This window comes from Solanum pennellii, chromosome 12, assembly GCF_001406875.1.
Source record: "Solanum pennellii chromosome 12, SPENNV200".
In the NCBI taxonomy this organism is placed as follows: Eukaryota; Viridiplantae; Streptophyta; class Magnoliopsida; order Solanales; family Solanaceae; genus Solanum; species Solanum pennellii.
In genome coordinates this window covers 58,742,740-58,748,806 of record NC_028648.1, presented here as the reverse complement: position 1 = coordinate 58,748,806, position 6,067 = coordinate 58,742,740, and positions in this window count along the sequence as shown.

Sequence of the window (6,067 nt, the reverse complement as noted above, 5' to 3'; positions counted from 1 at the left end):
ATTGTAACTTGTATTATTTTTCATATAAGTTACAAATATATATAAATTTTATTTTAAAGAATTTAAAATTTTTATACACAAATTCTTAATTAAACATAAATCACTTAAATTACGAATAACAAATTTTGTCAAATAAATTGGGGTAAAAAGGAATAAATAGTTAGGGGCTATTTGGTTACTGGTTATAGTTATGCAGGGTTTAGTCATGCAAGTATTAGTTATGCAAGGTTTAATTATGCAGGTATTAGTTACGCAGGATTTAGTTATGCAGGTATTAGTCATGCAGGATTTAGAGATTACAATACATGAACTTTTAAGTATTAAATATTAAACTTGTTGTAAATTATTAATATATATTATTTACAAAATAATAATATATACTATTAAAATGTGAAATATATTGAATGATAACATATGTACCGTTAAAAATGTACAATCAATTTCTAATATTAAAAAAATATTTATATTTGCATAAATCAATCAAAACGGTAAGTATATAAAAAGAAATGAAAATAATCTCTATATAATAAGAAATAAAAACAACATATGAAGATAGGAAACAATAAAGTTCCCAATTAAAAAAATTAAAGAAATAAAAATGGTCTAAATATAAAAAAGAAATAAATTAACAAATTTATATATAAGAAAATAATAAAGTTTCCAATTAAAAACAGTAAAATAAATTAATATGGTAAATATGTAATTTATCACTTAATACATGTATAACTAGTACCCACATAACTTATTCCACCTTCTACCCTGCATAACTTTATACATAGATTCCCTCATAAATTATGTTGGTATTAATTATGTAGAATAACAAAAATGCAACCAAACATGGTATAAGTTATGTTGACTTTTCTACCTAAATAAAAATTTATACTAAACATTGTATGACTTAATATATTATTTTATACATAAATAAGAGGCAAGTTATATCGTAATTAAACGGCCCACCCATCTAAGTGGAATACAAAATTAAATCTAGTAAGTTTGGTCCTTTCGTAGATGTAGAAGCCCTTCTTTAAAATGAGTTTAATAATTAAGGCTAATAAAAGTAGTTTCAAGTTTACTCTTAAAGAAAAGTCAAATTACAGAAATTACATATTTTTAAGATAAAATCACAATCTACCTTTAAAATTTTATAATTATAGAAATCTCTCAAACGTATACAATAATACAAGTGTTGATACATTAATCTGATACGCGAGATATATTAATCGTTAAGTAAAATAGATTACATTCTATAGATGATACACTAATCTGATACGCGAGATACACTAAATGATGCACGACATATACTATTCTGATGCGCGAAAATGAGGATTTTAGAGATTTGTAAAACTTATAGGAGATAATGATAATAAATAATTTAAAAGGTGAGTTTTCTGTAATTACATTAATAGCGAACAAATACGATTAGACTTGACATGAAATTTTAATTAATTCGTCCATAAAAGCTTTATATGTCCTAGCTAATTGATTTTTTTGATATATAATATAGCACTAATTTACAGTTAAATAGACTGGACATGAAATTTTTATTATTTAGGTATTAAATTTTAACTGTTGTTAATTTCCTATTTTCTAGTAGTAAAACCAGGAACTATACTCTTAAGAAAGAAATTTAAATAATCCTAGCTCCACTGATAACCTTATATGCATACAAAATAACTTTTTCACTTTTGCAATGCGCAAACCCTGCAATAAACCCTACTAAAAGAATCACCATTTTTCTATTAAAAATGTTTAGTGATAATTTTTAAAGATATTTTAATCAATTCAATAATCAAAGATATAGCAATATTTTCATTATGTAATATTTTTCATCATGACTATCTGATTATAAATAAAATTTATCTTGAATTAGTTCAGTAAAAAAAAATATATGATAGAAAATAATTCTACCTAAATGATTTTTTTGGTTATTATTATTATTATTATTAGGTTTTTAAAAATAAGCCGCCTCAAAGGTGGGGTTTGGTTTGGGATGATAAGGCTTAGACAGACCCCTACCAGTTCATATCTTAAGTAAAATTTCCGGAGAATTTTGTAATCCTTTCCTTTGTATATGTTGAATAATGAGAATGAAACTCTTATCTTTGTAAAAAAAAATTTCATACGTTTAAATTACATAAGATGGACGTATTTATAACAAAATTTTATACGTTTAGATTACATAAGATGAACGTATTTATAACAAAATTTCATACGTTTAGATTACATAAGATGAACGTATTTATAACAAAATAGTCATAATAATAATAAAAAACTTTCTAATTAATTGCTTTGGGTAAGAACGAACTTCTTTTGGTTGGAGGGTTAGGAACAACAACGGGGAACGGAACATAATTAACTCCTTTCAAAATAAAGGTTTTTACTATCGTAAATTAACAAGAAAATTACATAATAAAATATGATTTTTTCATTCATCGAGTCAATTGACTTGAGAAAAAAATACATGATACAAAAATGATTCCCATTAAATAGTGAATTTTTTAAAATTATTTTTAATTTTTAAAAATAAATCGCCTCAGTGGTGGGGTTGGGGTGGCGGGGCTTAGATAGACCCCTACCAAGTTCATCTTTAGTAAAAAAAATCTAGAAAGAAATATGTCCTTTCATCTGTATATGTCGAATAGTAAAATTAAAAATCTCATCTCGAATTTTTTTTTTAAAAAAAGAATCATATTCTATTATATAAAATTTTCACTAATTTACCCTAGTAAAAGGTTTTATTTGAAAGCAATTAATTATGTTCCACTCCACCCAAAAGAAAATCCTCCTAGCCCTGTCTATCATAATAATAATTAGATTTTTTTTAATCACGATTATCTTGTTATAGATAGATTTATTTTAAATTTATGAAATTTTTTATACAAAGATGAGATTTTCATTCTCACAATTCCACATATATAGAAAAAGAACCATATATTTCTCTGTAAACTTTTTATTCAAGATATGAACTGTCTGTCGAAATTCTATCACCCCCAACCTCAATCTCATTATTAAGGTGGTTTATTTTTTTAAAAATCAATAATATTTAAAAAGTTCTTTACTATTTTAGTAAGAACCATTTTCCTATCATGTATTTTTATGTGAATCAGTTCAATGAATATAAAAATAATCATATTTTATTAGATAATTCTTTTACTAGTTTACGATGGTAAAATCTTTTATGTCAAAAAAGCAATTAATTATGTTCCACCCCCAACGCCCCACCCCCAAACCAAAAAAGAACTGTCTATATAATTATAATTATAGTAAATAATAATCATTATGGCTTTAGGGGCTCCCATTTGACATCTCATTTTTGACCATTGAACAAGGTGCCAAAAATATCTAACGTACTTCTTCCGTTTAAAAAATAATATTTTTATTTTTTTAATTTATTTTGAAAAAAAAGTTTTTTAATAATATTTTAACTTTAATATTTCACATGACATATTTAAAATCACAAGATTAAAAGACATTTTGATACATTTGACATTACTTTAATTTTGAACCACAAGATTAAAAAGTCTTCTCTCTTTTTCTAAACTCCATTCTAAGTCAAACTATGTCATTCTATTTGAAACGGAGAAAGTAACGAATAATTGCTTGTAATTATTTTGTTTTTGTCCAATTCTTTCTTGGCATTTATCTTACTTATTATCTGTCCAACATTATCTATGTAATAATAATGCTGATATACCTTGTTTAGATGTTAGCATACTACTGTATCACAATTTTCGACACCTTAAAAATTAAATGGTTATATTACTAATTGTTAGATGACAATAAGTCTTCTATGTAAACTCAACATCCTTTATTGATTAGGATAGCTCTTTTCTATTTGTATTCAAACTCTATCATGTACATCATCAACATATATATATATATATATATTATGGCAGCCTTGGTCACCTGAAGAAGTGACCAAGTTTCTGTCCTCTTCTTACGTTTTAGTTTGGTATCAAAGAGCCAATTTTTTTTTTCTTTCCGCCACCATGGACAACTCCAACCAGTCCATCGCCGCTGCCGTTCAGCCACATTCATCCTCTTCCACACATCTCTCCATAACTGACTCCAACTCCCAAACAATTGCCCTTCCCGGCCTTCCGATAAAACTTGATCGCGAAAATTATTACCTTTGGCAATCTACCGTATATTCTGCCTTTGAAGCCTTTGATTTGGAGGGTCATCTTGATGGAACTAATGCTCCATCCGCCACTATCTTAACCACTACTCAGGGCACCTCTGCATCCACAACAAATCCAGCCTTCACGGCTTGGAAGAAGCGGGACAAAATCCTTCTTCTTTGGCTCAAAACTACCATGAGCCATTCTATCATACCTTACATAATGCACATTCGTACCACTCATGAAGCTTGGTCATATCTTTCCAACCTTTATCAATCTCAATCCCGAGCTCGCGTCATGCAACTTCGCCACCAACTCCAAACCACCACTAAGGGTTCTTCAACCATTATGGACTATGTTGACAAGAAACGAACTATATCCCATAGTCTAGCCCTTGCTGCCCGTCCCATAACAGACGAAGAACTTATGAGTGCTATTTTGTTCGGACTAGACTCTTCCTATGGACCTTTTCGCTCTGCCATTAACCCTCACCTTGATAACCTCACCACTGACTCACTTCTTGGTTTACTTCTCCAAGAAGAGGAGAAACTGGCTGAGGAAACCAAATCCTTCCAACTTCAAGCCAATGCCATATCTCGTCAATACTCCAACCGCTCCCCCATCACTGGATATCCTAATCAACAAAGTGTCACCACCTCTCAAAAATCCTCCACTCGCCCGACCAATACCAACCCCCCTCGTTCCTCTAATAGATCATCACCTCGCATAATCTGTCAAATATGTGAGAAACCCAACCACCATGCTCGTAATTGCTACAACCGCAACAACATGGATACCTACCCACCAACCCGATCCTCTAACCGTCCACAAGCCAATATGGTTACTCCCTCGACTAATTCTATGATGTCTCCTTCGGCTATTATTGATAATTCATGGTTTGCGGACTCAGGTGCTACCAATCATGTTACGTCAGACTTGTCTCAACTATCTATTCACACAGACTATAATGGTGAGGATCAGCTTGCTGTAGGTAATGGCCAAAAACTCTCTATTAATCACATCGGCTCCTCTAAGCTTTCTTGTGCTACTCGACCTCTTCATCTTAATAAAATTCTTCATGTTCCTTCCATCACCAAGAGTTTACTGAGTGTTTCTCAATTTACTAAAGATAATAATGTCTTTATGGAATTTCATCCCTCATGTTGTTTTGTGAAGGATCCTCAGGGAAAAATACTACTCCGCGGGTCAATTGATGATGGTTTATATCGTTTCGATGGTGGTGGGCTTCCTGTTATCTCATCCTCAACTCCTCGCGCCTTTGTCATATCTCGAGCATCACTCCAAGCGTGGCATGAACGCCTTGGTCATCCCCATGAGCAACTTTTACGTCGTTTAGTCTCTAGTTTTAATCTTCCAGTGACTTCCAACAAAATGCCTGCAGTTTGTGGATCTTGTCAATTAGGAAAAAGTCATAGGCTCCCGTTAGCATCTTCCTCTAGTCGTAGTTTATTCCCTTTCGATTTGGTGTATTCTGATGTTTGGGGGCCTTCTCCGCATCTTTCTATTAATGGAAACAAGTATTTTGTTCAGTTTCTTGATGATTCTACTAAATTTGTTTGGATATTTTTCTTGTCAACAAAATCACAAGTATTTGATGTTTTTAAATACTTTCATAAGATGGTTTCCACACAATTTGGCAGAAACATCAAAACTTTGCAAACTGATTGGGGTGGGGAGTATCGTAATGTGTCTTCATATGCCCAATCCATCGGCATAACTCATCGTCTCTCTTGTCCTCACACTCATGAACAAAATGGGGCTCCAGAAAGACGTAACCGCACCATTGTGGAGAAAGGACTAACTTTACTTGCTCACGCATGTCTTCCATATCAATACTGGGAGCATGCTTTTTCTACCGCCACATACCTACATAACCGCACCATCACTCCTATATTATCCTTTAAATCACCCTATCAAGCTCTATA